Source organism: Malurus melanocephalus, unplaced genomic scaffold, assembly GCF_030028575.1.
Source record: "Malurus melanocephalus ecotype Western Australia unplaced genomic scaffold, MMel_1.1 scaffold_228, whole genome shotgun sequence".
In the NCBI taxonomy this organism is placed as follows: Eukaryota; Metazoa; Chordata; class Aves; order Passeriformes; family Maluridae; genus Malurus; species Malurus melanocephalus.
Window position 1 is genome coordinate 359032 of NW_026623460.1, and position 10264 is coordinate 369295.

Sequence of the window (10264 nt, forward strand, 5' to 3'; positions counted from 1 at the left end):
ACTGTCCACCCAGCAGCTCCTGTCACAGCCTCCTGCCGCTCCTTCGCCTCCCACAGCCGCTGCACAAAGACCGTCGGCATCAATTCGGCATACTCTTATCCAGCCATGACACACAGAGATACTGCCCTCTGTTCTGTTTCTTTGAGGAGACTTCAGGGTTGGGTTTGGGATTGGGTTGGTTGTTTGGGGGGGTGGGTCCTGCTCCCCTTTCTAGTAATTTATCTGTTTGGAATGAGGAAAACCCAACRAACAGGGAGGCAGTTTTTGCAAATGTACAATCCAGCAAACTCAAACAGTCCTTGTGTTGCAAACACAAGCCATCACAATTCAGGAGTGGAATAGATGGGGATGAGAGCTAAGCCAAATGGATTACCTTAGCTTTAGGATCCTATATGCTTGCAATATCACCTGACTCCAGGTTCTCAGAGCATATTTACGCAACAAAGTTTCTAAGTAGAAAATCTGTATTTAGCGGATGACAACTATTTTTTGATGGTGGGGAGGGAAAAGAATGGCATATGTGTAAAGTCTTTGAAGATGGATAATTTGAAGTAGAAAGGTAGTGGGAAAGGGATACAAATAAAGGACATTTAATTTTTAAATGAGGCAATAAATGAACTAAGCCAGAGTCTGGCCTAGAAAGAGGTATGAAATAAAGAAGAAAGATAGTTATGTCTTCAACTATATTTATACAACGTAAAAAGCCTTTGAAGTAGAGTGCTTTGTGGAAGTCTTCACGTTTCCAGGCAACAAAAAAAGCTAAAGGGCATAATGAGTTGGAAGGAATGAGCAAGGAAGAGCAGACAAGGGAAGAAAACATTATTTTAGCCGTTCAGCCAGTGTTTTCAGCGCTACAAGCAAACCATAGAGCCTTTAGTTATTGCTTAGGCTTGGGATCAGCAGTGAAGGATTAGTGTGGAAGTGTGTGTGTGTGTGTATGTGTGTGTGTGTGTGTGTGTGTGTGTGTGAGGGTGAGTGCATGAGGCTGGCATACCAGAAAGCGTATGGCAGTGTGTGTGCTGATTATTTTCTCCACAGCTGTTTACCAGCTATAGGGGTGAGTGCTATCTTTTTTTTTTTTTTTTCCGAAAGGGGATATAAAAATAAGGCACTGAGTTAATGCAGTATTTGTGATATTAAAATTTGACCCAACATGGTATTTGCATGAGTCACAATTGCAAAGTATTGACCAGTTTTGTAAGCTGACGATTAGGAAAAGAATTGTGGTATTTATTCTTGTGCTTTGTATTTGTATGTAGTATAGAGGCTGCGGGTTTACTCTTTCTTATCACCAAGCAATATAATAGGAGTATTTTACAATTGGGAACCATAATTTCTGGACTAGAAACCACCAAGTTTGGGAGACGATGGGGAAAAAAGACACCAAGCCTTTTTTCTATTAAAAAAATACTGTCTTTTTTATAATCAATTATTATTTTGACATCTTTTTAAAAAATCATCAGCCAGGATACTGTGTCCTCCCTAAGCCTTTCCTTGGTTTCATGACCTGCTGTGCTGTTTTATCTCGAAACAGTGAGCTCATTTAAAATGAGTACCTATACTGTGAACATACTTCTGGTGCTTTTCTTAAACAAACACAGAGCTTGCAACCAAATTATTTACCACCACCCTTCAGTTCCTCCAGCATGTGATTTCTGTCCATGRACACTTAAAATTTTGAGGCTTATTTTCAGGGAACTGCAGTAAATATATTTATATATAACAGCCATTGATCGAGTTCTGTCAATTTTCTCCGTAAGTGCTATTGAACTGAAGAAAACCCTGCTGAACCGAGAGTTCACTGTGATAAGGGCACCGAGCTTATCTCAAGGAGGCTCCATGCCTGCGAAGGAATTGCATACCTGATGAAGTACCTGTTTTTCGGGCATGGCAGTGGAGGCTGAGCTGTGATTCGTGTCTCTAGGCGGGTTGTTACCAGGGGATTGTAGGAAAAGCACCAGCACCAGCACAGCGCTGTCGAGATCATGTGTCACATAGCTGCAGCTGTGAGCTCCACACATCTGTGTCAAGGAGATTCCTGGCCTTTGGGGAGAGCTTAGGAGAGACCAGGAGAAAGGCATCTTCTGAGAAGAGGAGGTGGCCTCTGTACTTGTAGTGGTGGTCTTGCATTAAATGGCACTCTTCAGAGTTTCCCCCTGTATTTGCTCCTGAAAGCTGGGTCAGCCCTGGACTGCCGTCCCAGGAACTTTAATCTTTGTTTTTTTTTAGCCTGTAGGCCTGTTTTCCCTCCAGCTCTTTCACTGGGAGCCAGTGACTGTAATCACCCACCATAAAACTTCTTTTCATGCTTTGTTTCTGCAATAAAAGCATTTGCTTTCAGCCCCTGCTACAAACATATTTCAGTCCAGGACAGACAGACTTTTCACCCAGCAGTTTTTCTCTTCCAGAAATTATGGACACTTATAGTCAGCAGCACATACAGTGCTGTGGTAACAAGAGTGAGATGCAGTTTACTTGCCTCTGTTATTTCATTTGCATGCTACCAAGCTTAGGTGTTTATAAGTATACGCCAGTAATACATATCTATCTATATATGATTATATCAAATGCAACAAAAGAGCACTATTGCAGAGTTAACTTTGTCTCCACAAAAGAAACGCTCAGATCCTTTCCCGTGGCAAAGACTGGTTTAAATGACACTGTGTATTGAGAAATAGTTAAGCATTAGCATTTGTGATTATAATCAGTTTGGGGTTTCAGTGCGGGTTTTCTGAACAATTTGTTTTTAAAGCTGCCAGTTTGGGYGTCACCTTGCTCTGTACTGACATTTCTGAGGGAAAAACAGAGTAGTATTGACATGTTTGGCAACTAAAAGGCAGCATCTTTGTCATGACTGATCAACCAGTTTCAACAATACCYGGCTTTCTGTATGTTAACCACTTAAATGTTATCCTGCTTCTGTTTTATAGTGACTGTGAGGCCTACAATGCAAGTATATAATTATTTTCTCATTAAAACAGAAACCTGTGTTGTGTTTCTATACATCTGCCTGTTTGTTTGTGTTGCTGCAGGAAGGTGTGTTCCTGCAAGCTGGAAGAGAGTGGTGTGTGTCCCACCTCMCGTGGCAGTCAGTCGGTCCCTTCCCGTGTTTCTTGACTCGCTGTCTCTCTCTTTGTCCAGAGGTGGGAGAGATCTTTCTCCTCTTGCTGGTGTCAGGAACAGGAGCATCCCTGCCTAATTTTTTCCCATCATCATGCCTGTGGAGGTTCACAGAGGCCAAATCTGCTTCGTGATGAATCTCATGACCTTTCTTAGGTTGCTTCCTTCCCCGCTGTCCTGCGTGGCAGAGCACACCCTTTGAGCCAGTTTGTCACACACGTGGCTGCAGCAGCCAGCTGCTTGCCCATTGCCCCTCACCCTCCCTTCGTGGCCAGCTGGAGATCCCATCTCTCACCGCTGCKCCGAAGCTGCTGCCAGCTTTTCCCTGGAGGAGCTGGGAGGTGCCAGAGTGCTGCGTGCACCACAGAAGGGTCACGGGGACTTGCAGGGATCTAGCCAGGTTCATGCCAGCCTCTGCCCCTCCCTGTGCCAGGAATAGGCAGGCATTTAATTACTGCCCTGCCATGAAAGCAGCAGAGGACACTGGTGATTTTGGTGGGAGTTGGCTCGGGAGAAGTGCTCCCTTCAGGCCATGCTCTCCGTTAACACCAGCCCTCCTCTCCTTGTGCAGATAGTATCAGAAATGCCTGTGGAGAAAATCAGATGGGGATTTTATTTCCAGTTAGTAAATACTACTGGAAGTCAAGAAGTGGACCAGAGGACAGGCCTGAAAACTTTCCCATCAATTCCATTCCCTCTGTCTTTGAAGAAAAAGGAATTTGCTCTCAACACAGGAGAGGCTTTCTGTCTGCCTTGCCCTGCTCTGTGCTAAGAAAGTTGTAAGTGACACACAGTGGGAAAAGGAACTCCTAGGCATCTTCTTTGGATTTTATGTGAATTAAAAGGGAAAACTGGACATTTGCAAGGGAGCATTTAGACATTACGAAAGTAATTTGGGTGGCAGCGGGTCAGGAGTTTTACAATTAGTTCTGCTATTGGTATGTGTTTCATAACACACTCAGGACATTCAAAGTTCCTGTCACCCCATTGCATAGCTGAAATGGAATGTGCCAAACTTGGAGTGTTTTTAAAATGTAGGTAAGGACTATAAAAGAGTATTTAGTCAATAATTTCTGGCATAGCCCCTAGAAGGTGAAGATAGTACATCTCTCTTAGTTTCAGGTGGCTTTAAGAGGCCCCAGCAAAATGGGAAACCAAATGGAAAGGCAAAGGAGATAGGTTTGATGAAATATCTTTAAAAGAAGAGAGAAAGCATTCAATACAGTGTTTTCAGTTGTGAGTGGGTACAGGAGACTAAAAGCCTTACAAACAAAGATCTGTGGGGTGAGGAAACCCAAAGCAGAGCACCACAAGCTGTGACCACAAGCTCAGGGTGGAGAGACAGGGCTAGGTAGGACCAGAACTGCAAATACAAGCATGAACTTCAGCACTAAAGATTTTCAATTATGTTCTAGTCRCTGAATTGTTTGAGGTGGGCAGTGCAGGAAACCATTAGCAGTGAGTGTCCACTCGGTCCCAAGTTGAAGGATGAACAGCATCCCGATGTTTTACATGTTTCAAGACTGAGGGTGAAGGGCTATCCTTGTCACTTCAGCTACAGCACAGGGAGAAAGCAAATGGAGAAAAATACTAAATAACAAGCAGCAGCAGAAAAATAACCAGAATGAGCTGCAGACCTCATGGTCTGCTGCTAGCTGTGGCTGAGCATTAATTAATTGGCATCTTAACCCCACCAATTAATTGGCACCTTAATTGGCTTTATCAATGGGGTCTTCAGGAAGAGAGCTTTTACAGTAAGCCCTGGGCATGACAAGCAGTGTGAGAGCTCCTGCTCCATTCCAGGCCATGTGTCATCTCTGCAGTGAACTGAGGGTGGTGTGCACCAGGAGCTGGAAGTGATTCAGGCCTTGTTTCAATCCAGAGTGTGGGAGCAGTGGCAAGAAAAATCGATGGGGGAAGAAAAAATGTGTAAAGCTCCCTAGTCACATCCGGTTACTGCAAACTGTGTGGGGAGSATTGTGGGGATTTGTGAGGCAGCAGTGACATCTGCAGGGTGCATTGCACTGCCATGACAAGARCTTCATTTCCAGGAATGGCCCTGGAAGGCAGATCCCAGGAGCAGCCAGTACAGGGAGGGACATGGAGACTGATGCCTCAGAACCTGTTCAATGCTGAGCTCRCTGCAGTAGCACCCCAATCCCAACAAGGAATTCCTCCTGCAGCCAGTAAACRATCGGGAAGGGAGCCATGGCACATCTCACAAGCTTCCCATGAGGAGACAGCGGGGATGGGGACCCAGAAAAAGCTGCTGTGCTTACATGAACYCCAGTGCCCTGATGGAGCCCTTCCTGTAGGAGCTCCTGGGGTGCAGAGCCTGGCCAGGCAGCCCCTGCTGGGAGCCCCTGCAGTGTCTGCGTTGCCTTGGCAGGCTGCTCAGTGCAGGACTGTGGCTGGACACACACAACACTTGGCAAGGGGCCCCCTGCACTGASCTCTTGCTGTGGGGAGGATTTCACACCGAGCACCGCAGGCTGATCAGGGCGATGCCATCCCYATTGGGGTGCCACTGACAGCAAGAGGCTGTGGCTCTGAGTAGCCAGGGTGCTTTTGTACAAATGACCCTCACAAGTACTTGTAGTATCTGAAACCTGAACTCTCTTGGCCTTGTATTCAAATCAGCATCAAGTCCTCAAGCAGCAACTGAAACACAAGAAACAAGGAAAATGTTAGCAAAAAAACATGGATAATAACACAGCCTTGGTGAAAGAGCTCTTCACAGGACTTACATAAGGCTTCAGAGTGTAGCAGAGAACGTTTCAGGGTTCAAAAGCATTGCAGTCATTAGAAAGGGAGAAAGACCTTGTGTCTTTGCAAAGCTTTATCACCACAGAGAAAGGTGGAGTTTCCAGATGCGCAATAGGAATTTCCTTGCTGGACAGCTTTGTCACTATGCGGAGGTGGCAGAAAGTATTCAGCCCTACTTAATTGGAGTGAAAGAAGGAAGATGCCAAAGTAGGCCGCTTGCTTGCTTCAAGTAAGCTTGCTTCAAGTAAGTTTGTGCTTGCAAACAAGTAGACCTTGTTTGCTTCAAGGAGCATGATTTTGGGGTACAGCCACCAGCCCAGTGTGGACCCAGGCATTCACAGTAATACCCTTTCCTGCACACTGCCATCTCCTTGCCTTCTGCTGTGCCAATGTACTATAAAATGATATTTTAGTGGGGCTGACTTGAATGGGTGTTGGGGGAGAGCCAGGTGACACAAAAGCCTTCTCTTGGTTGCATTACTCATGCTGAAAGGGCATGATTGCAGCTTTTCTTTAATGTTGCGTTTGACAAAAACAACTGCTGAACAGAAGGCAGACCGAGCTCGTATGTGGTGCAGAGGGTGGTTTTCAAAGAAAAAGTTAATTTCAAGTTGTGGGACTTGATGTCCCACATCAAGTGGGACAAAGAGAATGAGGATTAGTAATGTGGGTCAGAGCAGAGTGGTACAAACAGCAGAAAGCAGAAAGTTGAATAGGGGAAAATCTTGCTGATAGGAATGTTTCATGGCAGGAGCCACTTCAGAAGCCAGCTGAAAGCATGATCAGGCAATGTTTGATTGGGGTGGAAAGATAACAGCAAAAAGCATATTTACCCAAGCTCTCTGGAAACCACAAAAAAAGCTCCTGCTAGGTCCAGCATGAGTCTCACCTGCAGCCAGGTCTGGACTATGGTGGTGCAGGACAAGATTGAGCTCAACTCTTCTTGGCCACTGATGGGTCAGTCTTCAGCAGAAGGGAATCAGGAAATAGCTGAATTCATGAGCCTCATAATTTATTGACATGAGGACTCTTTGAGTTTATAAATAAAAAGACAAATCAATACAGTCTGTCTAAACTTTGCAGGATGTTTCCAAGGAATTTATTATCAAGGTGCTTGAGCACTAAAGGATCAAAACAGCATTTCAGTATCCCAATGGGTTCCATTTTTCAAATCCTGCTTAATTTTTTGTTCCCTTCCTGTATAGAAATATCAAATTAGTATTGTTTTAAAATGTCAGCACCTCAGTTTACTCTCCAGGCATCTTCCTGCTTTGCTCTAGGCTGCCCTGGCTGTGTGTTCTTGCAGAAGGTGCCYTAAAGCTCATGGCAAGACATGATTTGCTAGCTGCCAATAGTTCCTACTGGCATCTTGGAGGTGACCAYCAACATAAAATCCCTGAAAGTGACAGCGATTTACCCTAAGTCTGAKCTCAGCAAAGCCTTGAATACTCCGGAATGCTGGAATGAAGCAGCAAGGAAAGAGCAAACACCAGCAAGAGTAGCTGTCTTGCCAGCTAAAATTTAAACAGTTTAAAATTTACATTTGTGTATATATATTTTTAGATCTGTGCTTGTTAAACATGGAAGAAATGCAGCCTGTAAAGAAGTTAGCAGCAGCAATATTGCTGGAAAGCTGCCTGGACTTCCTTGCTTCCCTTGTACCCTTTACCCAATACTCAAAAATTTCCTGCAAAATGCAACAGGACCCTGCAAAGAAAGGAGAAGAGGTGAAAAACGTCTTTTCCAATGTATTTTTATATATGTACTGGAGCCCTAAGAACACACAAAACCAGCCAAGGCTGTTCATTCACTAGCTGCCTGGGATGGTGCTAGCTAAAATCGCCCAAAGCAGTATACATGAGCTTTCTCCAGAGCCTGGAGCTTTCTCCTGGAGCACTCTGATGCTGAGTTGTGGGCCTGGGCAGCTCCAGACACATCTTGCCTGTGTTTTGGGCAGAGGTGRCACCTCTGCATGGGTTGCAGAGCCTCAGCAACCCTTGCTGCTTTCCAGGTAAGGCTTTTCCAGCACGGACTGCAAGCTGCCCATCCAGGCACAACTCTGCTCTCTTGTCTGACACCATTGGTGCCATTTTTCACCGGTGCCCTGAAGCCAAATGAGAAGGGACATGCTCCCCCAAAGCCTCCCAGCCCCCTCCTGGAGGATGCTGGTGCTTTCCCTTCTGTCCCACAGATGTCTCCACCCTGCCAGCTCAAAACAAGCTGGGTAATTAGCCAGGTGTGGCTATGGCAGATGTGATAAACAGGGTTATCCCTGTTATTTGCTGCACCTTGTTCCACRGGCTGCCTGGAAATCCTCAGCTGGCATTGGGGTTTGTTTGCAGTGAGACAGTGGCAGTCAGTGTCACACAACCTTGTAGCCCAAAACCACCTCTGGATGGGCTCTGCAGTCGCCACCACCTGTGTTGAGGGGCTTTTGAGTGGTCCACAGAGGGTCAGATGGTGCTCTGTAATCAAAGAGAGCTTGTTGCTAAGCTTTCTGTGGTTTTAATTTCTGAATGGCAGAGKCTGAGTAAACACCCCCCACCTGAAGAACTGCCACATGGAAAAAAGGGTGGTAAGGCTCAGAAATGTCACTGGAGTGTGCCACAGCACCTGCAGCTGGGTCGTGTATGCCACTTCTTGGTTTTGGCTTTTTCTTTTTATCGAATGACTGGATGTGTTTGACAGGACGTTCTGGAGAATTCAGAGATGTAAATGACTAAAACCACAGCCAGTCCCTGTGCTCAGAACCCAGCAGAGTAAACAGAGAGAGGTTGTGAGGAGTGAGTTACCATCTGCCAGCTCTGAATGTCTGCGATATCACTGAGGACTTACTGCAGCTGATGGCTTCAGCACTTACTCTACCTGCCTGAAAAAGAGAAATTTAGCCAGGCAAGGAGCTAACTCGAGATCTGTCAGGTGAAAATGAATGGATTATCAGGCAAGGGTGTCTCCAGAAGATTTAAAGAAATATTTTACCTTCCCTCCTCTCCTGAAAAAGCATTATGGCGTACACAAAGGACAAATGCAGAGCCTGTATCTTTACGCATTTATGATGCTTTTGATGGTTTCCGCRTCTCAGCCAGGAAAATTAGGTGGATTCATCCCTTTTCTCTCCACTGTCCTGATGTCCTCTGCCAGCTGCTCTTTTTATTTCTTGTAGAGTCTCAGGCTTATGGAGAGATAAATATTCCTTCTAATTGTACCTGGCTAAGGCTGAGTTATTTAGCAAAGGTTCTATCAGACCAGAAAAATTAGCACTCCTCTTTTCTTTGCTCTTCTCCTTTTCACCCTGACTCCTAAGGATAGGTAATTTACTATTTCTTTCTTCTCTTTTATTCTGCCACATTATTCTTTCCAATATGCTTTGTGTATTAGCTTCCTCTAATTCATGTTCATCTTACCACTCCAAACTTATAAATCCCAAGTCAAATTTACATTTCTACAGAGCTTTTATTCACCCTTAATGCCTTCTTGCAAACATTATTATTTTAATGTCTTTATAGGCCTTTTGGTACCAATTTGCCACTGCCAAAAAATTCTCCAGACACAAACCACACACAAAAATATGAAGTAGACCAGCAAAATTATTTCTAAATAGCTTTGGAGAGCATGTAGGAAGGGAAGAGCAGATTTTGGGTTTGAACCAAGTTTGTATGCATTAATGACTGTACTTCATTCGGTAGTGAAATTTTTTGATAATCATRTTTGTGCTATAGCTATTTCATTTTTCCAGACTATCCACTTTTATACAACATAAGATTGCTTAAGTTGGAATGCTGGGATAGTTTATTTCATCCCATTTCTCCAAGGCCATTGCTGCCTGCACGCTCTTAAACTCTGTAATGCTTCTGTTCCCAACACATATATATACCTTGGCAACAATTAAAAAAAAGACATGAATATAAATGAAAAGTAGAATGTGCACACACACAAAATAATTCGTTTAGCATCAGGATTATCTGGGGCTTATCTAAGAATGACAGCAGGACTTGTTCTGTGGTCCAGCTGATCAGGCAGACACCAGGTACTGCAAGAAGCTTTCTTTCCTGCTTCCATGCAGAGGATTAATGTTAAGGCACACAGTTAGCTGACAGGACTATTAATTGCCCAAATTCCTCAAGCTAAAGAAAGAAAAAGCCAGCTCAGCAAAATGCATCTGTCAAAGGATGGTGTGGTTTTTATTTTCAGCAGGGGATAAGCCAACAGGAGACCCCAGCCAGGTAAGCAGAAAATTCTGAATGGAGAAAAATAGAGAAAACCATTAGGGCTGGCGGTGAAGGCAAGGGAACATAGGTGTCTGCTGGTGCTTGGTCAGCCAATATCTGTCCTGGAGGCAAACTGGACAGTGTTGCCACTAGTAGCCCCTTGCTGCTTC